This window comes from Orcinus orca, chromosome 13, assembly GCF_937001465.1.
Source record: "Orcinus orca chromosome 13, mOrcOrc1.1, whole genome shotgun sequence".
In the NCBI taxonomy this organism is placed as follows: domain Eukaryota; kingdom Metazoa; phylum Chordata; class Mammalia; order Artiodactyla; family Delphinidae; genus Orcinus; species Orcinus orca.
Genome location: NC_064571.1, coordinates 37764766 through 37791886, shown reverse-complemented (window position 1 = coordinate 37791886; position 27121 = coordinate 37764766). Strand labels below are relative to the sequence as shown.

The following is a 27121-nucleotide window of genomic DNA, read 5'->3' as shown; positions in this document are numbered from 1 at the left end:
CTTTTCCAAAATTTTATATCTATTTGGGGTAAGTATACAGTAAAGAAAGTTTCAGCTGTCATGAAGTCTACTTTCCTCTCTCTTCTACTAAAATCTCATTTTTGTCATCTTCCTGAAACGGTCATTTAAAATCACAGATCAAGGGGCTTCCCTGGTGGTGCAGCGGTTAAGAATCTGCCTGCCAATGCAGGGGACACAGGTTTGAACCCTGGTCTGGGAAGATCCCACATGCCGCGGAGCAACTAAGCCCGTGTGCCACAACTACTGAAGTCCGCGCACCTAGAGCTCGTGCTCTCCAACAAGAGAAGCCGCTGCAATGAGAAGCCTATGCACCACAACGATGAGTAGCCCCCGCTCGCTGCAACTAGAGAAAGCCCGCGCGCAGCAACAAAGGCCCAATGCAACCAAAAATAAATAATAAATTAAGTAATTAAAAAAAAAATCACAGATCAAAAAAAAACACCCAATGGAGTACAGTTGATTAACAGCTATACTCCAGTATAAAATAAAAATTAAAACAAAAAACAAACACCCAGTGGAAGTCCTGCGGGAAGGGGCATGCTTAGTGGTGAGCTGGGACGTGGGCCTCAAGTGCACGTAGAGATCAGTGAGCCATAAGCCGACAGTCCCCGTTCCCCTCCCTCCCAGGCCCCTTTCCAACAGTGTTTATATACTTTCTCTGCTCCCACTCATCAGCGGACATTCCATTCTAAGCCCTTCAAAGGGACAAGGTTTCTATGATTCTGTTTTTCTTCTTTGTGGGAAGGATTCCTCCCCGACAGGAGCTTAGCAGCAGCTAAGAGACGTGACCCCAAGGCCACATTCAAATTAGAACTCAGTAAAACCCCAGGGTTTGTTGCTTCCTGGCTCTAAAGGAAACTCAGAATGACAACGGTGGCTGGATATTCTACCGTAGGTATGGAGAGTTTACAGGGGGGCCTAACGGGACGGGAATCTGGGAAGAGTGGGTGTCAAGTGGCTCTGACAACTGGGTCCCTTTAGGGTTGCCCTCAGGATCAGGATGAAAAGGTGGAAGCGGGGTAGCAGCAGCAGTTCAGCTTAACACAGAGCACTCCCCAGACAGCCACTAATTGGCTTACTCCTTTCAGACGTCTCTTAAGCAGCAGATTTCCGTTTCTGTTCTGTTGCCTCTGAGGGGATTTCCCAAATTAACCTCCTCTAAGCTTTCTTGAGGGGCTGTTTTTGAGGGCTGGTGGGGAATTTCCCTCTTCTGACCAAACTGTTGCTGGGAGAGATTTATTGCTGATCTTCGTCTGGGGATTTTCTCACAGGCCTTTGCTACTTCCTGTTTCCCAGGAGTTTCTGCTCTCTGGGAACCGAAGAGCCATCGGGAGAAGGGGGCAAACAGGCTTTAGGAAAAAGGAAAGAGGGCATGTTTGATACAATGTTACTCTTCTCCCCTCTTCCGGTTCTTTGCCATAGTGATACTGGATTTGAAGATCAGGCCCAGGGACCTTACTGAGGGTTCAACTGGATTACACTAAACATTCCACAGGAACTTGGGTTGGACAGTGAAATCACAAATCACATGAATGACTGGTTTATTAGAGTAGCTTTCCTTTGTTGGGGATGGATGGAAACTCTTGTTAAAAGAAAGCATTAAAGAATCATCAGTCCTTTTACTTAATGGTAATACTCTGCCACTTCTTGAGTGCTTTCTGCGTGTCATGCATGGTGCTGGGTGTTGCATACATTTCTCATTTGATCCTGGCAACAACCCAGAGAAGTAGGCTTTATTAAGGCCCATTTAACAGATGAGCAAACCAAGGCTCTGAGATGTTAGGTAATTTAGCCACATTTTCCTGGCTGGTATTAGGAGAGCTCCAATTTTGTGGAACCCCAAAGCCTATATTCATTCAGCTATAAATGTGTCAACTTGAGATTTGTTTCATAGATCTTTGAGGTGTTATTACCAGCAGAGCAGTAGAAAGGATCCTGTATAGAAGCAGCCCCCCAAAACCAGGAGTGAAAATATTTTACGGGCAGTACCGACAGTTGTTAGCTTAGCTCTGTATACCTGCCAGGCCCTTTTGCTGTATATTCCCCATCTTCACATCACCTGGAAAGTGATGCTGCTGACCTGGGAGTAGGAATCAATATATAAAAGAAGCTCCAATTGAACCAATTCATTAGTTGTTTCTCTTAGAGAACCCTCTACCTAACCGCTGCTTTTCACCTTGCTATTTTCTGCCCTAGCTTTGTACATTTTATCAAGGTCCTTAGAAATAATTCCCCTGAGGACAGGTCCCAGAATATCTCTGACCCTGCTCTGGCCCAGGGAAAATAACATTCTTGATTGCTCTGAAGCTAGATTACTGTCTCTGTGTGCACGGGTAGGTGTGTGTTTTCTTTTATGAGTTTCTCAGTGGGATAGATTATTAGCCACAGTTGACATTTGTGAAGTTCTCCATATACTTTCAGTTCCACCAGAGGAGTTATGAGTGCGGGTGAGCGTTTGGAGGGCAGTACCAGGACTGATATGGCAGATCCTGGGAGGTCCCAAGGGTCGGCTTGGACACCCCTTTCCCACTGCACACTTTGCTGCAGCATATCCTCTCCAGGGTCTGCCTAGGAGGGCTCCTGACCATATCCTCTTCTTCCAAATAGTGAACTCTGATAGCTACCAACTGTTGAGAGTTTACTAGTTGCCAAGTGATTTACCTGCCTTAACGGACCTGACCTTCACCCATGAAGGTAGACAAAATGATTCTCATTTATTTTACCAGTGAGGAAACCAAGGCCCCGGCAGGTTAATGATTGACCCAAAGCCACCTAGTAAGTAATCTGAGAGACTGGGACTCAGATACTGGTCTGTCTGATTCCTAGTTATGGCTTTGTTGTGGGAGAGGAGAGTAAACCTTATTTATGTGTTTATTTTTTATTTATATTGAGATATTATATTCGTTTCAGGTGTACAACATAATTCAATATTTTTATATATTATGAAATGATCACCAAAATAAGTCCAGTTACCATCTCTTACCATGCAAAGTTGTTACAATATTATTGACTATATTCCCTATGTGTACATTACATCCTTGTGACTTATTTATTAAATAGATAAGTTTGTACCTCTTAATCCCCTTCATCTATTTTGCCCGTTCCCCCACTCTCCTCCCCTCTGGCAACCACCAGTTTGTTCTCTGTATCTATATGTCTGTTTCTGTTTTAATTTGCTTGTTTGTTTTGTTTTTTAGATTTCATATGTGTATATATATATCTCACATCGTTTTTTATCTATCCATCTATTGATGGACACGTAAATTGCTTCCATATCTTGGCTACTGTAAACAGTGCTTCAGTGAACATAAGGGCATGAGTTCTTTTTGAATTAATTTTCTTCAGATAAATACCCAGAAGTGAAATTGCTGGATGTTATGTAGTTCTATTTTTAGGTTTTTAAGGAACCTCCATACTGTTTTGCATAGTGGCTGCACCAGTTTACATTTTCATCAAAAAACGCACGAGGGCTCCCGTTTTACCACAACCTCACCAACACTTACTGCTTCCTGTCTTTTTGATAACAGCCATCCTGACAGGTGTGAGGTGGTATCTCGCTGTGGTTTTGATTTGCATTTCCCTGATGATCAGTGATGTTGAGCACTTTTTCATGTTCTTGTTGGCCATCTGTCTTATTTGGAAAAATGACTATTCAGATCTTCTGCCTAATTTTTAGTCATGTTGTTGGTTTTTTTATACTAATTTCTTCACTTATGGTTTGATGGATTCCTTTATTGTTATGTTTGGATTCCCTTCTTTTTGTGTGTGTGTATCCACTGTAGGTTTTTTGTTTGTGATTACCATGAGTTTCATACGTATCAACCCATATCTATAGCTGTCTATTTTAAGCTGATAGTCACTCAAGTTGGAAGGCATTCTAAAAGCACTACGTTTTTATTCCCGTTCCATGTTTTATGTTTTTGATGTCATATTTTACATCTTTTTATTTTGTGTGTCCCTTAACTACCTATGTAGCTATAGTTGATTGTACTACTTTTGTCTTTTAACTGTCACACTAGCTTTTTAGTGGCTGATCCACTGCCTTTACTATTTATTTGCCTTTATGAGTGAGATTTTCCTTCATATATTTTCTTATTTCTAGTTGTGGTCTTTTCTGCTTAAAGAAGACCCTTTAACATTTCTTGTAAGGCTGTCTAGGTGTGATGAACCCCTTTAGTTTTTACTTATCTGGGAAACTCTATCTCTCCTTCAATTCTGAATCATAACCTTGCCAAACAGAGTATTCTAGGTTGTAAGTTTTTTCCTTTTAGCACTTTAGATATATCCGGCCTCTCCCTTCTGGCCTGTAAAGTTTCTGCTGAAAAGTCAGCTGACAGTCTTATGGGGTTTCCCTTGTATGTGATTAGTTGCTTTTTTTCTTGCTGCCTTTAAGACTCTCTTTTTATCTTTACCGTTTCCATTTTCATTTTAATGTCTTGGTGTAAATCTCTTTCAGTTCATCTTGTTTGGAGCTCTCTGTACTTCCTGTACTTGGATGTCTGTTTCCTTCCCCAGTTTAGGGAAGTTTTCAGCCATGATTTCTTCAAGTAAGTCTTCTATCCCATTCTCTCTTTCTTCTCCTTCTGGGATCCCTATAATGCAAATGTTATGATGCTTAATGTAGTCCCAGAGGTTCCTTAAATGCTCCTCAATTTAAAAAATTCTTTTTTCTTTTTGCTGTTCTGGTTGGGTGATTTCCATTATTCTATCTTCCAGATCACTTATTCATTCTTCTGTATTACCTAATCTGCTGTAGATTCCCTCTAGCATATTTTTTATTTCAGTTATTGTACTATTCAGCTCTAATTTGTTGTTTCTTATATTTTCTAAGTCTTTGTTGAAGTTCTCCCTAAGTTCCTCCATTCTTCTCCTGAACTCAGTGAGCATCTTTATGATTGTTTCTTTGAAAGCTTTATCAGGTAAATTACTTATCTTCATTTCATTAGGGTTTTTCTTCTAGGGTTTTATTTTGTTCTTTCGTTTGGAACATATTCCTCTGTCTCCTCATTTTGTTTTATGTATATCTATATCTATCTACCTACCTACTTACATTCTTTTTCAGATTCTTTTCCATTATAGGTTATTACAAGATATTGAATATAGTTCCCCATACTATACAGTAGGTCCTTGTTGTTTATTTTACATATAGTAGTGTGTATCTGTTAATCCCAAACTCCTAATTTATCCCTCCCCCACTTTTCCCTTTGGTAAACGTAAGTTTATTTCTATGTCTGTTAGTCTGTTTTGTAAATTAGTTCATTTGTATCATTATTTTTAGATTCCACATATAAGTGATATCATATATTTGTCTTTCTCTGTCTGACTTACTTCACCTAATATGATAATCTCTAGGTCCATCCATGTTGCTGCAAATAGAATTATTTCATTCTTTTTTTTCATGGCTGAGTAGTATTCTATTGTGTGTGTGTATATATATATATATATATATATATATATATATATACACCCCATCTTCTTTATCCATTCATCTATCGATGGACATTTAAGTTGCTTCCATATCTTGGCTATTGTAAATAGTGTCACTCTGAACATTGGAGTGAATGTATCTTTTCGAATTAGAGTTTTCATCTTTTCCAGACATATGCCTAGGAGTGGGATTGCTGGATCTTACGCATCAAGGGTCTTTTATAGCAGAAATTATTTTATAATCTCTGAAATGACCTTATACCAAGAGTAATATTAATAGTTTGTTAAATAACTCCATAGTAAATAACCATGTTTAGGACACGTTTGCCTGCTTGAAAGAAAACAGGGCATTAATTTGGAAATTAATTTTTCATATTAATACATGAATAAACATTTAAGAAAAATGAGGGCCATAGTTCCATTTCTTTGTACTCTTTTAAGCAAAATTTTTTAACCAGTTATCTATATTTGCTGCCTCTAATGTCTCTCTTCTTATCACCTCTTAAAACTTGCTCCAAACATGTGTCTCCCATGAATGCTTCATTGAAACTGCTCTTTTCAGAGATGCCAATGACTGTACTTTTATAGGTCCATCTGTCAGTTCTCAGGCCTCAGCGTAGGTGTGTGTCAGTAGCATTTGACATAGCTGGTTTCTCCCTCTACTCTGGAACAGTTTCTTCACTTTGCTTCCAGGACACACCCTCTCTTGGGTTTCCTCCTCCTCACTGGGCATTCCTTCTCAGTCTCCTTTGCTGGTCCCTCCTCTCCTCCCTGACCTTATAACCCTGGAGAGCTGCAGGGTCTTCTTCTTAGGCCTCTTCTCTTCCTTACTCCCTCCCTTGGTGATCTCACCCAGTTTCATGGCCTTAAATATCATCTACATGCTGCCAAAAGTGTATCTCCAGCCCAGACTCCTCTTCTGAACTCCAGACCTTTATGCAACTGCCGACTTGACATCTCAGACTTAACAAGTCCAGACTCAAACTCCCATTCTTCCTTTTAAAGCCTGCCCCATCCACAGTCTACACCTCCCCAGTGGATGGCGACTCTATCCTTAATTAGTTCCAAACAAAAACCTTACAGTCATCCCTGACTCTTCTTTTGTCTTTTTTCTCACATCCAAGTCTTGCTGGCTCCTCCTTCAAAATATATATGGAATCCAACCACTTTTCACCACCTCCACCTCTCCTAGCCTGGTCTGAGCCACTGTCATCTCTCTCTTGGATAATTGCCATCACTTCTTAACAAGTCGCCCTGCTTCTAACCCTTGCCCCTTGCTTCTACTACAGGCTAGTCTCAAGAATTCAGTCAGAGAGATACTTCAAAAATAAAGTCAGATCATGCTACTCTTCTGCTCAGAAACCTCGCAATGGTGTCCTATTTCACTCAGAGTAAAACAAGTCCCCTCAAAGGCTTATGCAACCCAGATGACCTGCTTCCTCATCACCTTTCTGGCCTCAACTGCTGCTCACTTCACCTTCACTCATTCCCCTCCAGCCATGCTGGTCTTCTTGTTGTTCCTCAAACACCTCAGACCTTTGGCCTGGAAAGCTTTACCCAGATGGCCACATGGCCCGACCCCTCACCTTCTTCACATGTTCCCTAGGTTTTCACCTTCTCAATGGGGCCACCCTGCCACCTATTTCAACTGAACTTTCCTTCCCTCTTCACATCTAGCACTCTTGAACTCTTACCCTGGTTTACTATTTCCATTTTCCAAAACATTTATGCCTTCTAATGTCTATTGAAATCACTTACTGTATTTATGGTTTATTTTCTGCTTCCCACCTATAATGTAGTCTCCATTAGGACAGGGATCTGTTTATTTTGTTCACTGATGTATTCTAAGCACCAGATCAGTGTTAGCCGCCTGGTAGGAAATCAGTAAATATTTTTAAATGAATGAAAATTCAAATCTTCAGAGACAGAAATGACAGGTATGAGAAAAGTCTGTAAAGACCCTATCCATGTTGGTTCAGTGATTTTAAAAGGGATTTTTATCTCTTACTTCTTAATGACAGAAATGAGCATATAACTTCACAAACTCACAAATTAAAAGCACCCACAACAGTCTGTTCACTTCAACTGTTGCTTTTGAAGAACTTGATAAAATATCTTGTCCTTCTATCCCTTCTTTTTTGGTAAGCCTCCTTTTAAATACTCAAATAACCTGGGTGTTACTCCTGGGAAGACATCAGAAAGGCATTTAGCTGAAGGATAGAATTTATCAGGGCTCATGGTCAAAACAGCTCCTCAATATTTATTCTATATTGTCTTTGAACGATAATCTTCATAGTTCCCATCTGGACAGGCCTCATAGTGTTCATGGTACTGTGAAGGGCCTTAAAATTCATGTGATCTGTTTTCTCAGATGAAAGAGGGAAGGATTCTGACAGCAAGTTGGTTTGTGGGTAAAAGCAATGACACCATTGGTCGAGGTCTGATGGCCACCATAGCTGTTACATGTTTATATTAATAGTTCCCTTTTTGAGACATTTCAAGAAGTACTTTTCTCAGTAGTATGAGGCAGACTACATGTACTAATGACAAAATTTCTGAGGTTGCTCTTGAGTGTTTCCTGGTAAACCTAACCACGACATGGTGGGTACTTCATAAATGACAACATGGTGGGTACAGAGGTTAAAATAGGGTCATTCATCTCACAGTCTTTCTCAATGGAAGGCCCAAAATAATATATGCTATTTTATTCTCTAGTTTTCACCCATGCTCTTTTCCCCACTCCAGGGAAGGTTTAAGTGGATTTGCTATAACTGTGCTATGCATATGATAGACAGAATCTGTTATTATGATTAAATAATTGATTTATATTTAAAAAAAGCAATTGTCTGTTATTTATAATGGCAGTCCTATTACTTAAAGTAACTTTGTTTGGATAGATCAAAATTCATCACTCAATTTTTAACACTAGGGCTTGAAATTACTGGGGTTTTTTAATCAAAAGCATTAGAAGAATATACGATAGTTATAGGAATATGATAACATTATAGGAAGTTTGGACAATTAAAAAAACTACCTGTAATTCCATCTAACCATTATGATCATTTGTGAGCCAATAAACTAATCAGTCTGATGTTGGTTGTACTTAAGTTTTAAATCCTCTGCAAACCCACTTATTAATTCATTCTTTTGGCAATAATTTTTCAAGCATCTGTCTGTACCAGGCCCTGTGCTACACTATGGGTATTTTGTTGGTTCACAGGGAGAGGCCAAAGTCTCAACACTTGGCAAACATCAGCCATTCTGTGACTTCCTCTTTTGCCCAGAGGTCTAGAAGCAGCACAGGGGGGATGCCAGTCCAATGGTGACATGGTCACTCTTCTGCTTTGCTTGAAGATAAGGGCACTAATTCCTTTGCTTCTCCACCCTTCATCTGCAGATTACCTGGGCCTAGACGGGCCCTAAATCTCTGAGACAGACTGAACCCTAATAAATGGGTTGCTGATCCTAAAATAAAATTGCGAATCAGGTTTGGTGTTTGATGTAAAAGCCTGAGAGACACAGGTTTGTTGCTAATTTAGATTACAAATGTCATCAAAAATAGAAACCAAAAAGGTTAGGTAATTTCTAAATTAAACACTCTTTCTTAGAATAATTACCATGTTACAGCATCTGTGTACTTTGGTAGAATTTGAATAACACTTTATTGTTCAGAATAATGTTCTATTCTTGTTACCAAATAATACTTGAGTACATGCTCTTGTACTTCCTGACTGCAGGAAGGGTGTTGCCCTGAATGCTGGTACACCCTCTGCAGTGAAGCTTGGTTTTGATGGAACTTTTCAGGTACTAAAAGAATCCCTTTTTCTATTCCCCATTCATTCACAAGCAAGAGACATAGGCTTTGTTCATTTGTTTTCTAAATCTAAGTGAACTGAGTCAGGCTTGTACAGTCACCACTAAGGACAGACCATGGCAGCATGGAAAATATGATTTGAATCTCCTTTCCATGGAAACTGGCTATGAAAAGGGTAGGTCCATCAATCATAATTTGAAAGGCAAGTTACAAATCTTCTGATGAAGCCGTCTCAAGCTATCATCACAGCAAGTAGAACTGAGAACCCGTTTTTCAGCTGAGGAAATACACCTGGTCATTTTGGATATTTCCATCTTCATAGCTTAGCCAGTGGGAGAAGCTTCCTGGGCTTAAATAATAGCGTTTCAGCATTTCATGTTTCTAAGTTTGAGTCTGAATTTAAGGAATGCTAATCTGTAACAACAGTTACAGAATTCCACAGAATTTTGTCTAAAATGACATGAACTGGTTGTCATAGTCTGGGAGATAGTTCTTCACTAGGACACAGCTTTGCCTTTAGTCAAAGGTCATACATGCACAAGCAAACAATGGCTGTGTTTTGTATATTTTTCTGTTACTTTAATGCATTTAAATTTCAACTATGGGTGTACAAGACACGAGTTGTATTATTAAACTCTCCTTTATGCTTCTTAATGAGGACTATTTTTTTTTCTTCGAGTTGAAAACAAACCTTTTTAGCTTAAAAGCCTGTGTATTCTAAAAATGAATAATCACTATACAGAGACCATGATCACTATGCTATTTGTCCCTTAATATGTGCTCTCCTCTCTTCCACAGTAATAGAACCCCTGATTCTTTAGCTGGGCATGTAGCTGTTCAGAGGGAAAAAAAGGCTATTTCCCAGTTTCCTTTGCAAAGGACTGAGTGGAAGTTTTATATGGCGACTTCTGGAACTTTCCTTAAGTGACAGTTGGTATGTACCTCTTGCCCTTTCTTTGTCCCGTCCTCCATCCTGCTGCTACAATTGTGGACACGCTAGCAGGAGCTCTCACTGACATCTTGGCTCATGAAGATAAGGGCAACACGGCAGATGAGTGGGCAGAAATGTCATACCAGCTTGCCTACCTTTGCAGCTTTATATGAAACAAAGATAAACTATCCTGTTTAAATGACCGCTCTTTTGGGTCTATGTTTTTCAAAATGAAAACTAATCCTCATGTACACCATCACCTATAATGGAAAATAATGGACTGTTTAATCTCACATGAAGAAATAAACATACTGTAGCAGACACCTATTGGCTCATCTGCCCGACACCATTTTCCAGAAATGACCCTCTCTCTGCCACCATCTACTTAGTTATAGTGAGAGTTTCCAAGCTCTAGAACATGACCTAACCTTTTTTTTTTTTTTTTGCGGTACGCGGCCTCTCACTGTTGTAGCCTCTCCCTTTGCAGAGCACAGGCTCTGGACGCACAGGCTCAGTGGTCATGGCTCACGGGCCCAGCCGCTCCATGGCATGTGGGATCTTCCCGGACCGGGGCACGAACCCACGTCCCCTGCATCGGCAGGTGGACTCTCAACCACTGCGCCACCAGGGAAGCCCCATGACCTCACCTTTGACTGAAGGATGAGCCCCTGACCCAGCCTGGGCCAATCAAAAGCTTTCCCCAGGAACTTGAAAATAAAAAGGAAAAAAAGAGATTAGTCTCTTTGGAGTATAAGACTATAGTAGTAAACACATGAGCTACTGGCAGCTTTGTTTTCCAGCAGGTGTTGGGAGAAGTAGAAGAAAACAGGCTACAGTGGGAAAGAACAATGAATCAGAGTCAAAGAGAGAAGCAGAGGAACTTCCCTGGTGGCTCAGTGGTTAAGAATCCACCTGCCAGTGCAGGGGACATGGGTTCGAGCCCTGGTCCAGGAAGATCCCATATGCCTCGGAGCAACCAAGCCCCGTGCACCACAACTACTGAGCCTGTGCTTTAGAGCCTCCGAGCCACAACTGCTGAGCCCACGTGCCTCAACTACTGAGCCTGCACGCCTAGAGCCTGTGCTCCGCAACAAGAGAAGCCACTGCAATGAGAAGCCGGCGCACCACAACAAAGAGTAGCCCCCGCTCGCCGCAAGTAGAGAAAGCCCCGTGTGCAGCAACGAACACCCAATGCAGCCAAAAAATTAATTAAAAGAGAGAGAAGCAGAGATTTAGGGATGGAGGCAGAGAAGATTCCTAGGTTCCCCAAAGTCCTCTCAGGCCTGGTTGTCTCAGCACTGCTACTTGCTTACTTAATATCCACTCTCCACTTTCTCCTTTCTAAGCAATGCTGATGTTCTGAAACCCCCTCTCCCCCCATCCTTAGAGGGGGTTATAGATCGGCTGAAAAAAATATGTGCCTGACAATCCCCTGGCAACTCTATTGATCCAGTGATGGGCATGCCTCTTATATTGGCCCAATCTGATTGAAAATTTATATTCCATTTCTAGGGGGGCAACTTATTCTTTTTCCTGCTGGAGATGAACAAGGAAGCACATAGTCCTGATTGCCATTGTCAGCTCTCTTGCCTCTATGAAGGCGACCATCCTGGGATGAGGGCAACACGAAGATGGCAGCAAGAAGAATTCTAAAAAGTGTGAGCCTTTGATAGCATTTTTTAAATTATTTATTTATTTATTTATTATTTGGGGCTGCGTCTGGTCTTAGTTGCTGGCACATGGGATCTTTCGTTGCGGCGTGTGCTCTTTGTTGCGGCACGTGGGCTTCTCTCTAGTTGTGGTGCACAGGTTTTCTCTCTCTAGCTGTGGCACGCGGGCTCCAGGGCGCATGGGCTCTGCGGTTTGCGGCACTCGGGCTCTAGTTGAGGTGCCGGAGCTCTGTAGTTGTGGCGCATGGGCTTAGTTGCCCTGTGGCATGTGGGATCTTAGTTCCCCAACCAGGGATCAAACCCACCTCCCCTGCATTGGAAGGCGGATTCTTTACCACTGGACCACCAGGGAAGTCCCTGATGGCATTTTTGAGCCCACCCTGGACTGAATCAAATATATTTAGATAATAAATGACCTATTATAGAAGACAGGGGTCATCAAAGTTTTTCTTAAAGGGCCAGACAGTAAAAAGTTTAAGATTTGCAGGCTATAAAGTCTTTGTCCTGACGAATCTACTCTGCCATTGTAGCTCTAAATGAGCCTTAGGAAATACATATATGAATGGCTCTGAATGTGTTCCAGTAAAACACCTGGTGACCAACCTGCAGGCCGTCATTTGCCAACCCCTGTTATAAGCCAGTTTGAGTCAGTTTTCTGTTACTTGTTGCCCAAACTACCATATATGATACACAGGTCCTAGTTAATTTCTGAGGGCCAGCTACATCTTGCCCTTGGAGTCTACGAGAATCTCCAGTGTCCAGAGCAGATGGCCAAAATATTTATCAAAGGGTACAGCATAAACACCAACCAACCACGAACATGTACAACGGTCATCTTGGGGTGAACTGGCTAAATATTACTTTGCTATTATCTCTCTATGAAGTCCTCTTTGTTACTGAAACCAGCCAGGGTTTATTTCTGTTATTTATAAACAAAAGCATCTTCACCGTTCTTTTTAGATTTTCATTTTGGGTACTCCTTTAATGATTTTACTCTTTTTTTTGGTTAAAATGCTGATCAGTTTTATATTATTTCTTCTTTTTGAATCTTCCTTTCTTAAGTTCAGTATTCCAGTGACAAGATTGTAATACTGATTCTTTTAAAAACTGGCAGATGACAACGTTCCCTGATAATGAGCTCTTTTTTGAATTCCTGCAGGCCTTATGATCAATAACACACAGTCTAGCACTTGACACAGGGGGTGTGACTATAAAGTATCAAAAAGATTTTAGCACACATAACCACTGCTCAGACACCCAATGTAGTTTGTTAAACGCAGTTGCAACTATAAGTTATATTCCAGCAATGCCGCCATTTCTCAAAGCATCTTTGGAATTCATCCAATCTCCCCACTTTATTTTAATATCTGATGTTGATGGAGATCTATCGCACTGTCATCAGGTCTGGCTTTGAATGAATTCCTGCCATTTGCAAAAAAGTAGATCCATCTTAAATATTTGCAATCATGGAGTATTTTCTTTTTCCCTTTCCTCTCTCACATAATTATTAGGCACCAAGCTATGCCGAATATGCACCTTTAACTCTTCTAGGTGCTTGTGAGATAAAGTCCCTATTACCAGTGTGTTCATAGTTTAAAAGGAGAGAAAATAAATAAATTACTATGTAACCCAAATTTGTCCAGGCTTCACCAGTCCATGAGTACAAATATGGTCCTAAGTCAAATAACCCGAATTTCACAAGCTTTGCCCCACTTACATATGTGGGAACATAGCCTCCTGCCAGGCTTTTGACATGGGTTCCCACACTAACCACTTATGTGTTTCCATTTCAGGTCTCCTCTCTGCTGCTTTCAAGCCTCAAAGATGCCAGGTGCCTGGGTTTTTTTGTTTTTGTTTTTGACTTTCAAAACTTTTCTTTAATGGTGAAGGAAAATGATACTATGTTACACTAGTTTAAAGCTTTTAACTTTGTTTTCAAAAAAATTCTAGAAAACCATCTAACAGGGGGTAAATCTCTGTAGTAGGTAGCCTGACTGGCAGCCAGCGTCTGTAAAACAGTTCAGAGTAGAGAATTCTTATTGTTTTCCAGACTGCCCTGCTTCAAAAAGGAAGAGGCAAGTTTAACCCAGTAAGCAAATGCAGAGCTAAAAGACAGGAGGAAAATGGGCCAAGAGAATGGCTGAGACATATTTTCTTTTCAATCGCAGACAGTTGCCCTCCTTTCTGGGGACAGATTTTAAAAGAACATAAATTTCTGCAGATGGTGCTTCCTGGTCATCACAGCAGCACTGAGCTCCAGGAAGGCAGGGGCTTTGTCCATTTTCTTCAGTATTGTATTCTTTGGGCCCACAACAGTGCCAGACACTTACTAGCAGCTCAAGACATACATGAACATAAAATGAATGAATGAAGCCGAAATAGAGTTAGTCCTTCATTCCACATTTCACTGCTACCCAGCTGTCTTCCACACAGAAATGGGAAGAATGCCCCGCCCTTCACTGGGTGCTACGTTTTGTTTTCTGGGTCCTAATGCCCTTTCTCTTTCTAAGTCCTTGATGATCACAGCCTTTTTCAAATTCTCTCAGCTCCTTTCTCTAAGAACTCAGGCCTGGTCCTTGGGTCATTGGTGGGAAAGACATACTTGAACCCCAACTATGGCCCAGGCTCAAACTTACTTTCCTGACTTAAAGATAATATGGAGTGATAAGTATTACACTAGATGCACATACAGGGACATAGTAAACAAGATGAGAAATTGAAGACAGTAGGAAATCATAGGGAGGGGGACAGATGGTGTAGAAAAGATGATGGATAAAACTGCCTGCTTCATAGTTTTGCCTTTTACTTGCCCTGAAAATTTTGTCTTCATAACCTGATTGTTAACGTTCTCCTCCTTGTTTTATAATTTCCTCTTTCCAAGTATGCAATAGGTGCTAGTTAAATATTTGTTGACTGGTTGACAAAGAGAATTAAGACCTTAGTGGAGTTTCATTGCTTTTCCCCTAATATTTGCTTTTCCATATTGATTGCTCTGTGGTCACACTGGTCTATGAGACACTGGATAATGAGAACTCAATGAACGCTCATTTGTTCAAATCAAAATCCACTTAAGGACTACATACAATGGGTCAAGGCTTGTGCTAGATGAAAAGCCCCAAAGATTAGTAAGATCTAATAAGATGCTCTAAAGAAGCATACAATGTAGCAGTAGAGATAAAGCTGGTCAAATAACTCTAATGTAAGGTAGAAGGAGTTCCATGGTGTACTAGAAGATCACATAACTTGCTATGGGAATACAAAGGAAGCAAAGAGATCTCTAATTTGTAAGCTCTGAGAAGGGTACACAGAGGAACTCTATGAGGAATAAGTAGGCTTTTAACCAGTGGAGATGGGTGGGGGGAAGCATATGGGTAGCGGGAACTCCCTGAATATATGGAGGTGAATGAAATTCAATCTACAAAGGAATGTATATCATAGATGTTTCCAGTATTCTCTCCCATTCTTTAGCAGTTGTGTATCAGTCTCTTAAAACAGAACCAGTAGAACAGTGGTACGGCACGTTTTTTGGTTGTTTTTTTTTCAAGTTTGCACTGAAGGAGAGGGTTTCATGAACAATGCTGCTGGCAGTATTTTAAAAGAAAGACTAAAGCACCACGCTGCATGTGAATTGCTCCGTCCAACTGTGCATGCAAAGCAGATGGTTGTTAAACATTTGTTCCATCCCTGGTATTGTCTGCCTTATAAATGCTAAAGAGTAGGTGAAACGGAGAATTCTATCATGTTAAAGGAATTTTTGCCTATAATTTGTTTATAACACACTCCTGACTAACGGGCAAGCTCCCTGCTCCCTGGGGCTATGCTCCAAGTGCACACACATTCCAGAAAGATTAGCCTTTCCCTTGTTGCTGCTAAGAGCCCTAAAAGCCATGGAAATCAATACATACAATGATTTATCACTGACAGATTTAAATTTTCCATTGATTTCTTCTGGAATGGAAATTTGTGTCCCCCAAGGAGCTTTATTCTTTTAATAGACAACTAGGCACTCAGTTGTAATTTTAAGTTTTGAAATGCTTTGGCAACAGTTTTTATGAAACACACAGACGAAAAATGGCAAGGGGCCCTGGATAGTTTCAAAGTCTGGCTGAGATGTACAGAAGTGAATAGCGCTTGCTTGCCTGGGCCCACTGTGAGCCTTGGTCCCCTGAAGCAGATGCTCCGTCCCTTGCCATTGCCATGTATCTAACGACTGCTGTCAATTTGCAAGCACCAGCAGTCTGGTGGGCTCCTTGTCTTTCTTTCCTTTCTGAAAACAACTGTCTACTCAAAATGTACTCTGAGGCTATACATCTCAAGAGACCAGCAGGCAGTTAGTATTTGGAGGATCCATCATTCAAGCAGGCTTTATACTCGTGCGTTTCAAAGTTGAATGTGTGCATGAGTCTCCTGGGGACCCCATTAAAGCTCAGATTCTGATTCTGGGGTGAGACCTGAGATTCTACAGTTCTAGCATGCTCCCAGGGTTACCTGGAGTGGGATTTTAAACTCATCCTTCTCCAAGGTAGGAAGGACATGTGGTATGTGACAAGGACAGTGTGCTGAGCACTCAAAGGCCACGTGATAACATGTCACCCTGACCAAATGTCCCACAAACATCAGGAACAGAACCCAGAGGGAGAGTCTGAGCTCTTCACTGGGAAAGCCTGACCTTATTTGTTTCTCTGAAGCAATATGGCGATGGGATAAACAGAGGAAGAGAAAGAAAATAGATGGTTCATTCCCCTATTCCACATGTTTTAATCCCCTACTCCGTGCCAGGCATTTTCGGCACAGGGAATATAAATATAATAAGAAAATGGACAGAGGAGTAGACTATTTTGGAAAGGCAGACATTGAAAGCGTTCCCCTCAACTCCTTTATTTTTGTCAGGAAACTTCTGCTCCAAGACCCTGTAAGGAATCTAGCTGTTCAGCATCGCCCAGGAGAACAACATTACCTGTCGTTGTGCTTTGTGTTCAAAGATACTTCTGGCAATGATGTTACTATTCCTGTGTGTGAGTCTGGCAGAAAGCCCTAAGATGTGACCTAATTTCCAAATAGCGTGTCCTTCTGGTGAGCTGTTATTAGTAAAACCTGCTGTAGTTTATGACTCTACCCTATAGACACTGAGAAAATCGAAGGAAAAGGAGGTTTCCAACTGGATTCATTTGTGTGACTAGATGATCTTTATGGAATAACAGCTTATGCCCATTATATGAAGAGATGATGTAGAAACCAACACACCATCTTTTCTTTCTGAGAGAAGGGCTCTTAAAAGCCTGGAAGTGGAAGATTATTAGGTAATTTGTTGTTAGCTCAAGAAGGGCACATCCTGGTATATTTATAGTCATGCTGCCCAGGGGGAGAATGTTTATGTATGGACCTGTTTTATCATCCCTTCTCTCCTGAGTGGGTCTTGAAAGTTAAATTATAACATCGCATTATGCTTAAAAGGAAAGGATGCTTCATAGAAAAAGCATTTACTAAGTTCTTAAGGGACTGTTGTGCACTGATCAAATGACAGATGGTGTTCGGTTTTCACAATGTAGGAGTGCTAAAAGAATGTAGGGTCACAGTGAAGGCATGGAAAATCAGAGTAAAATATGGTGCAAGTTGTTCTCAGCCTGGCATAAGAAGAGGAGGTACCAGGAAAATGATCCTAACCACCAAGGGAGGAAAGGAAACTGAAATGAAAAATGACAGTACTTCAATTTTTGAAAAGCAGGTCTGCACCCTAATTTAGCTATGGGATTTTGGGTAGGTCACCAGTGTCTCTGGGCCTCGCTCTATGAGTGCAGCAGATAAGAGGTTTTCGATGATCTTTAAGTCCCCTCCCAGCTCTGTAACTCTGAGTGCTTACTCTGTGTTAAATGCACCATAAAACAAACACCTTCAGAAGCACCATCATCTATCTCTGGGAGGGTTTTTTTTTTTTTTTTTTAAATCTAGTTTTGCAAAAGAAACTAAGGTTTGGAGAGTTTAAGAAACCAGGCCAAGCTTACACATCTAATTGGAGACAGAGCTGGGATTCAAACCCAGGCAACTTGACACCACAGCTAATGCTTTTAAGCTTTACAACATGTTGCCTTTATAAGAATTGTATGGGTAAAGAAGGAATATTTTGTCACTTTCTTAGAAAATCAATTGGTGAGGTAGGGAGGTCCCTTACAATATTTGTTACATACCTGTTTTATAATTCTTGACATATTGGAGTTTGATCCTGATAAAGGAAGATGTTGTAACTGGTGTCATAATCTAATGTCCAGGAATTTAAGGTGTGAGATGAGCAGCGCACACCTTCCTCAGTTCCTGCCTTCCTCAGCTCACTTAGCTGCAGGTATTGATAGCTTTACTTCTCAGGTTCTGGCCTGCCCAGCTGAGCCCAATTTGTCAGGCCAGGCTGCTTAAAAGTAACCACAGGAGCACTGACTAGTGGCATCTTAGGATTCGTGTTCCTATCTCCTGGACTCGAGATCCTGGGAGCTGGGAAGTTCTAGGCTGCAGACAGCAGCTTCCTCTCACTCTCTTCCAACAAAATTTCCCACACCCACATGACAGGGTTCCAGTAGAGTTTCCTAGTTTGCACGTCGACTTTCCTCCTGAGACTAGAATTCTGCACTAAACACCACCCTGCCTGGATGGGGCTAGGCTACCCTCCTCACCCCTTGGAGGAGGTGTGACAAAGGGCAGTGGTGGATGCCACCTTCATCATTTTTGCATATTTGCATCCCACTTGTATATATTCTTATTTACTTATATATACTCTTATTTACTTATATATATATTTTAAACAGACTCACTTTTAAAATTTAAATAGCTTAATCTTTTTGAGAGAGAAAACTTTGTCAAGGAGGTTTATAGTTTTAAGTTTTATATTTAGGTCTATGATTTATTTTGAGTTAATTTTTGAAATATGGTCAGAGGTATGGATTGAGGGATTTTATTTTTTGCATACAGACAACCAATTATTGCAGCACGATTTATTGAAAAGATTATCTTTTCACCAAATGATTGTCTTTGCATCTTTGTTCCTCTCCTTGAGAGTTAGGCTGGGTTCTTTATTCCTCTTGATTTCCAGCTTGGGAGCCAAAATTTGAGCTACCACCCACCTGGCTTCAACTGTTGCCCCTTCTAGGAGGTTCCTGCTGCCCATTCATTAGCCTGGACTCTATGTTTGCTATATCTTTGGACATTGTAATTTAGTCTCTTATTGACCTCTCTTTGGTTACTTCTGCTTAATAATATAACTTTCCCTTTTCTTAAGGGTTTACTAGGTACTCCAGCCCTAACTCTGCCAACCCTCCAAATTCTCTCTTTTTTTTTTTTAATATCAACTTGCCCTTGATGTCCCAAAAGTTACAACATACAAAGTGAATTTGAAATTTTTTAAGGGGTAGGAAAGGGTAAGAAAAGTTTTGAATTTTGTACAGAAGAAAGGGGTGGGTATTCATAAAGCAGTGTCATTAACTGCTGGCATGTCCCAACTGGGATTCACTATTAAAGGGCTCTTGTGCATAATGAGTTATTTCCCTCATGTGATTTCTGTTTTAGGGTAGGACCAAAGCATCTATGTTCTATCCCACATATATCCCACACACAAAGGTACACATACAGACATCAACGCACACCCATACACAGATATCCGGAAATATTTTTGCACTTAACTGTGGCTCCCCTTCCGGTTAATTTACAGACATATTTTGTAGTTATACTATAGGGGAAATTTCTAAGTTATCGGATTTTAGAGACTATAAGGATTCATCTGGGTTAGGTGGGCTGTCAACTCTGATGAAATGGTGGTGATGGTTTTGGAGCACTGCATTGAAAAGGATTGCCAGGCTGAGTTTAGCTCAGTGGGGAAAAACAACTTTCATTGATTAATCATGCCTGCCACGGTTCGGGGTGGTGGCATATATGTGGTATAGATCTGATCTAAGACTAGGCCACTCTGTTTTCCAGTGTAATAATCTCTTCTACACTATCTCTGAGTGCTGGCTTCTGTCTATTACAGGAATATTTTCAGTAACTGTGAGCTTGCTATTTTTCAAGAACGCTTACTGCATTGTTGAACAGTTTACATGTTGAGTCCAAACTCTATCATTGCAACTTCCGATCATTCGTCCCAATTCTACTATTTGGACCTGTACAGACCAAATTAATACCCTATTCCCCATCATAGCTCTTCAAATATGAGAAGATAGCTATTATATGATCTCTTCTCCTAGATAAACACCATTTCTTTCAGTTATTTTTCAGATATTGTGGTTTCTGGGTCTCCACCATCCTGGATGTTGTTTAATTTTTCCTTGCTACCTTTCAAGTTTGCTAATCAGAAAGGGACAAAGAATTTTGTCCTACCTTCCAGGTAGGATCTGACCAACTGGGATTAACTGGGACTCTCTTATTGACTTACACTCCCTAATATCAATAAGCTTTAGTTTGCGCCTGAAACATGTTACTTGGCTATTTCACACTGAGCTTACAGCAAATAGAAAAAAAAATTATTTTTATATAAATTACTTCACTCATTTCTTCTCTTTCCTGAGTTCAGATTTGAATTTTTACCTTTTAAATTGTATCTTAATAATAACTGCCCTTTCGTGAGTACCGTGCTGCATGCTCTGTTTGTGTTTTCTTTCACATCTAGAAGTAGATATTCATTCCAATTTAGCAGTTGTGAAAACTGAGACTCAGAGATGCCCAGTGTTACAGATCTAGTAAGTTGCAGAGCCTGCACTCAAATTCAGTTCTTTCTAGCTCTAGAGTCTATTCTCTTTTGGCTGCCAAATGCTCAATTTGATAATTTTGAAACCTGAATCCATCACAGAAAAAAAAAAAAAAAAAAGGTGGGAGGAGATAAATAGGCTGTCCTTTTGTCAAGATGTTCTTTATTTTTGGCATTCTGATGTACCAGTCAAGCACTTCATTTAAATACATAAATAAAAAGGAAATAAACTTTTCCTGACCAGTTCCTGGTGAACTCTTGTTGGTTCCTAGTGGTCATCTGTTTTAAAGTGTTCATGAGATGCCTGCTTAACTATCCAGTCTGGAACTTTTCTGGGGATTAATGGCAAGTTTATCAGTCTATAATTTCCAGAATCCATGATTACTGGGACATTTGTCTGTGTCCTTGGTCTGGTCCCTGTCCTACTTCCCATAAGATCTCACAGCTGCTCACTGATTCTACCCTTACATCTGCATATGTGTCCAGTTCTCTGGGATGGAAGTGGGGTTGGGGGTTGGGGAGTTGCCCTCCTTTAAAGTAGCTAAGTACTTTCACACCATATTCCCCTGTCTTTTTAAAATTTCTTCTCCATACTGTTATTTTTTCCATTTCCACTTTGTAGGTAAAAAGCAGAGCCTCTCTCTTAATGGAGGGATTAATGGAATAGACGCACTCAAAAAAGTTTCCAGCAATTTCTGTTAAGTGAATTCTAAAGTGAACTCTTATGGCCCCAACAATAACAAAAGACAGTGAGTGCACTTTCCCGAAAGCCCAACTTGTATTACAAGTCAGTGAAATGCATTTGGGTACTATCCACTCTTTCAGATGATCTGTGCTGGGAAACTTCTCCGTCAGTAAAAATAATAGAGCCAAATATGAGTATTAATAGATAAGGAACCCAGCAGAACCCTGCAGGGCCCTCCCCAAGTACAAAACCGAGCAGTTGATGATTAAGACAACAGAGTCACAGACTTGGTGTCTGACCCACATTCCTGAGTCGTTTTACAGATACTGTAACTGCCACGAGAGGACAAAAAAAGAAAAAAAAAAACTACTGATAACTGCATGATGACCAGACTGAAGCCATGACATAAGCTGCTCCAACTTAAGCAGTACTGAACCTATGGCTAGCACAATTCCAAGAGCTGGCCTTCAGAGAATAGGATTAACATTATTGCTCATAGTAATCTATATCTTTATGGGCATCAAAATAATTGCAGCTTGCTCTGCCCATCTATGTAAGGAGGCAACTAAAATAGTCAGCAAAGAGATGCTACAGACCCATGTTGACATCTTCCACTCTGAGAATACGGCGCCCTATGTCTGCACGAAGAAGTTACAGAAGATGCATCTTTGGCCCTAATCCCACAGAAATGAAATGATGTTTGACAGTAGGGAATTGAAAGCAGCTCTTTTGCCCCTTTCCTGCTTGCCCATTTCTGTACCCCTCTAACCTTAAAAGAACCTAATTATAGGAATGAGATCACTAGGCAATTTAACCTAACTCCTGACCATGCTCTCCTGAATGCACACCATGCCTTGCCTAACCTGTTGATTCTTTTCCCAGATTAAAAAGAAGTACGAATGAAGAATTAAGCAGTTTTAAAAAAAAATGACTAGGTTTCTACCCCAACAGTGCCCCTAAAACAATCCTGCGGGCAGATCACTCAGGCAAGATAACATCTGGAGAGAGAGTCAGCCAGTCTGCATTAAAGGGAGAAAGATGCTGCGTTTAATGAACGGAACCTCCTGCCTTGACGATTCACTGAGATTCTTCACCACCACCCCCATTTTTCCCTTTAAAAACTGTCATGGGGCTTCCCTGGTGGCGCAGTGGTTGAGAGTCCGCCTGCCGACGCAGGGGACGCCGGTTCGTGCCCCGGTCCGGGAAGATCCCACATGCCGTGGAGCGGCTGGGCCCGTGAGCCATGGCCGCTGAGCCTGCGCGTCCGGAGCCTGTGCTCCGCAACGGGAGAGGCCACAACAGTGAGAGGCCCACGTACCGCAAAACAACAACAACCACAAAAAACTGTCATGGTTGAGCAGAATCTTCGGAGTTGGTCTCGACACCATGCCACCATCTCCCCAGATTGCCAACTTTTCTGATTAAAGCACGTTTCCTTTCTACTGACACTTGCCTCTTTAATTAGTGGCTTATATTAAGAGCAGTGGGCAGCCGAACCTGGTTCCATTAACAGGTGTGGTTAATTCCCTGATTACGTCCCAACTAGATCTAAGAGTATATGTATGTTGAAAGTTTAAAGTTTCTAGCCTATGACATAGCCTGACACCCATATAACCGTCAAAAGATCAGTAGACCGTGCAAATTAACACACCTGCCAGGACCCTGTGTGAGAGGGGTCCGGTGTTAACACAGAGCTGTTTCCTGGATAAGAGTTAGGACGCAAGCACTTAATAAAAGCTTACTCTCGGTTGTTTTCATGCTTCCCAGTGCTACAAAGAGAGCTTGTCTGTGAAACACTAGTAATTGCACATTGTTGGTGTGGAGGGACATTGAAAAACGATAAACTACAAGGAGCAGCGAGCTCCCTTTATAAATCTTACCTCGCCTAGATTAGCAACCGTGGACTTCAGTTTCCATGTGCTCTCTCCTCTTTGTAGTCCTCAAAGGCAAGCCCTGACTACGCCCAGCTCCCTCCTTCCTTCTGACTCCTTATCTGGAAGCCCCCACCGTCCTTCTAATCCCTTTAGAGGCTTTGAAATCCGGGTCTCTGAGCGCAGGCGGTCATGAATATTCATCTAGGGGCGTGGCCCCGCAGCGTGCTCGACTCCAGGCAGCTGGGATCTGCCGAATGGGCGCGCCAGCTGCGTGCCGGGGCAACAGTTCTTATTTTGTGTGGGGGGTTGACAAGATGTCCAGCCTCACGCCGGCTCGAGACCGCACATTGTGCGTGCGTGGGAGGGGCTTTGCCAAGACGAATGGACTTCTCTGAGGCAGGGCCTAGGAGCTGTCATTGGAGGGGCTCAAATCTCCCTGCCACCCACCTGCCAGGGCCTGTGAAATTCCATTGACAAAAATTCAGGCATTATCCTCTCCAGGAGTCTGTCACTTTTTAAGAAAACAAATATCCCTTGTGTGAATAACTGGAGGCTTTTATCCTTTGGTGGCACCTCCTCCTTCGCAATTCTCTCTGATGGAGACTCTTCTGCCTTCTCAGGACTAATCACAACTGTTCCTCACAGCAGTTTTGTTTTGGTTTTGTGTTTGTTTTTAAGATTATCAAGCCATCTTGTCTGTCTCCCCTCCTCTCCATCATCTTTATTTAGTAGTAGTATAGCAGTAGGGGTTAAAAAACAGACATCCTGAATTAAAATTCCAGTTTGACCACTTACAATCTGTATGAATGTGGCAAGTTAACTGCTTTTGCTTCAGTTTCTTCAACTGTATCATAACAGGAGGTAATAATACCACCTACATCATGGCGGTCTGAGGATGAAATTTCATTTTTGGATTTATTTATGTATACACATAAAATATGATACTGTAATATAAAATAGTCTAATATTAATCGGGTATAATATATACTTATATATTAATGTACAGTGGTTGCATACATTATCTACTATATATGATCATAAATATAAAATGCTTGTACAATTCCAGGCATGTATTAAACACTCAGTAAGTGTTAGTTATTGTTGTTGTTCTTTTGTCTTTTGACTGGACAGGACTGGCAGAAGACAGCTGAGTGTAAAACAGTGGAAGTCAGCTAGAGTACATGTTGCTGGAGGCGGAGTTCCATGAGAAGCAAAGGAGGCAAGAAACCACATCCACCCAAGGCAAGAAGAAAGTCAGGCTGAACCCAGAGGAAACAGGGAGGAACAGAGAGGTCAGCCTGCAGTGGGAGCTGGGATGCAGCTGAGAAGGGGGGTGCCAGTGGGGAAGTGTGGGAACCAATCCCCTTGAGGAAGCACAGTGTGCAGCAATAATGATCACAGTACTGCAACTCGCTCTTTCCTTTGTTTGATTTTAGGCTGAGTCCCAGACCCTAGTCTGCACGCCACTGACTCTTAAAGCAACAGGAACCTCAGGCAGGCCCTAGGAGGAGGAGCTGGCGCTTTCCTTGGGGTGTCTCAGTTTGAGAAGCTTTTGCTCTAGGATTCTCCATCGACCCCATCTTCCTGTCTTTGCACTATTCCCATCTTTAAAATCCCATTATCCACAGCACAGCACTCAGGCTCTGAACCCCACCCAGTCCTTCTAGTTATGCTGGCTTTGACTTTACCTACCTTCCTATCTCTTCTGACATTGTCCACCCACCCTTTTATTTCCCCACAAGACGTATTACCCCCACCACCCCCCATTGATTTCCAGGTATTCCAGTCTTCCTATGGTTTCCTAAACATGTGGTTTTGGAAACAGTGCTGTGTTCACTACTTCATTTCATTTTCCTGGGCAGCTAAGAAGATATTTCCCAGTTAGGTTAGGACAATGAGCAAATTCTTAATGACAGAAAAGTGGGCAGAGGCATATGACACTTCTGGTTCAAGGAAGGTAAGAGGGGATCTGAGTTCTTCGTGGTCATCCTCTCTTGTCTATAATTCAGGAAGTGCAGGAATCTAAGACAGTGGTTTGCAAGATGGAAGCAGACTGGATCCTGAGTTTCTGTTGCAGGAACGCGGACCAACTGGAATTGGATTATTTTTTTTAATGAGAAGAAAAGCCATTGAGATTATGGAGTTTATGATCTCAGCAGATCCCATCCTATCCTGACAAATCATACCCATGCTATGCTCTTTCTCATTTTGGTGTGTCTCTAATAACATTATGCCCCTTGAAATACCTCCCTGATTTCCTACCCTGCAGTAAAGTGCTATTATCTTTGGAGTCTCCTCTGTGCTCTTATGTTGTGCTTAGGTTTCTGGCCTGAGTGATTGGTTGAATCTTGGCACCAGTAAATGAAAAGGAGGAAGAGGAATACATTTGGTAGAGACGAAGAGCTCCCTAATATGCATGATGAATTTGAGAATAGGATATCCAGGCAGAGATGTCCAGTAGGTATTTGGATATATGAAAAGTAAGATAAGAAGAGGGTGGAAGATGGGAAGATGGAGCTGAGTGAAACCCCAACATTTAGGGGAAGGCAGAGAAGGCAGAGCCCTTACAAACTTCCCTAACTTCACAGTGTCCCCCTAGGCCATTCACGGTTGAGCATGAATCTGGGCAACTAGCACGAGTTTGTCGATCAAAATTTACAAATGTGAAATTTAATTTCTGAAGAAAACAGGGTACTGTGCAATCAAAGCTGTTGGATAGACATGAAAAAGTCTTTGAAGGTGGAATGGCTTTGCCTTTATTACTGAGAAAATTTCCCTTGGAAAGTTTAGCTTTGATCATGTTAAAGGAAACCATAAATTGGTAAATTTAATTTAAATCCTACCCTGGCTTTTATATTCCTGGCTTTCCTCAACCTGAAGTCTTCTGGCTTAGATCAACCTAAAGGAGTGAGAAGGTTGCGAAGATTTTAAACTTGCTTATAGGAGTCGATTGTTTTCACTATCCTCTGTTTTGTTTTGTTTTTCTTCATGTGATTGCTCATTGCAGATAATTATAAAATTATTCTAAGTGGTCACCCTATTACTGCAGATCCTTTTTTTTTTTTTTTCGTGGTACGCGGGCCTCTCACTGTTGTGGCCTCTCCCGTTGCGGAGCAACAGGCTCCGGACGCGCAGGCTCAGCGGCCATGGCTCACGGGCCCAGCCGCTCCACGGCATGTGGGATCTTCCCGGACCGGGGCACGAACCCATGTCCCCCACATCGGCAGGCAGACTCTCAACCACTGCGCCACCAGGGAAGCCCCTACTGCAGATCTTTAAATGGCACCTGGACTACCTTCATGGGTCAAGAGAGGTGTAACCGGTGCATATATCAAGGCTATCAGCAGACCACTGAGGTTCTTTCAACACAGATGCTATTTACCATCTGCAGTTTCAGAGGCTCCCGGGCCCAGATTTCTGGAGTATCTCTCCCTCAGAAGTGTAACTCCCTTTGAAATCAGTTCCATGTGAAAAGGGGGTGGTTTCTGTTTGATACAGAGGTATAGATAATATCAACCATTATATTGTCAAATAAAATTCCAAATGCAGCTCAACATGCTGGTTTAATGCAGTTTGGGTTTGGAAGGTGAGAACCCCCAAATGCATTTTCAGTAGCCAATTTTGTCACAAATCCTACCATTAGATGCAGCATTAAGTAATTTAACCCTTTCTTAAGTCTTTGGGCAAATTTAAGTGCCTATTACATCTGCCCTCAATCTTGGGAGTCTGTAGTAAAAATGCAGTCTGTATGGTATATGGATATACCACCATGCAGTATGTGGTGTATTTGATGAACATCATACATTAAAAGCCATAACAGAGAGTGAGGGAGAGGAGAACAGACAGTGAAAGGCATCCTGCCCTGTGTCAAGGGCACCACTCCAGAGTGACATCTGCTCATAAGCTGCTGGACAGCATTTCTCCCACATTGAAAAAATTATCCTTGTGATCTGCAGATTGAATGTCTTGTCCAT

At 41.6% G+C, this 27121-nt stretch overlaps 1 protein-coding gene and 1 long non-coding RNA gene across 2 annotated transcripts in view; one reads left to right on the top strand and one right to left on the bottom strand.

Annotated features, from left to right (window-relative positions):
* Window positions 1-23259, bottom strand: part of PELI1 (pellino E3 ubiquitin protein ligase 1) — a 130289-nt gene extending 107030 nt beyond the window's left edge. The window contains exon 1 of the mRNA XM_033407212.2: window positions 23154-23259. The gene's annotated coding sequence lies outside the window, so the exon portion shown is untranslated. The remainder of the gene's footprint in view (window positions 1-23153) is intronic.
* On the top strand, window positions 863-22782 carry LOC105748573 (uncharacterized). Its single transcript, XR_004477360.2, has 4 exons — window positions 863-916; window positions 10061-10196; window positions 13657-13694; window positions 22156-22782. It is a non-coding gene; the product is annotated as an uncharacterized LOC105748573 (long non-coding RNA).
* Window positions 23260-27121: the final 3862 nt, after the last annotated feature.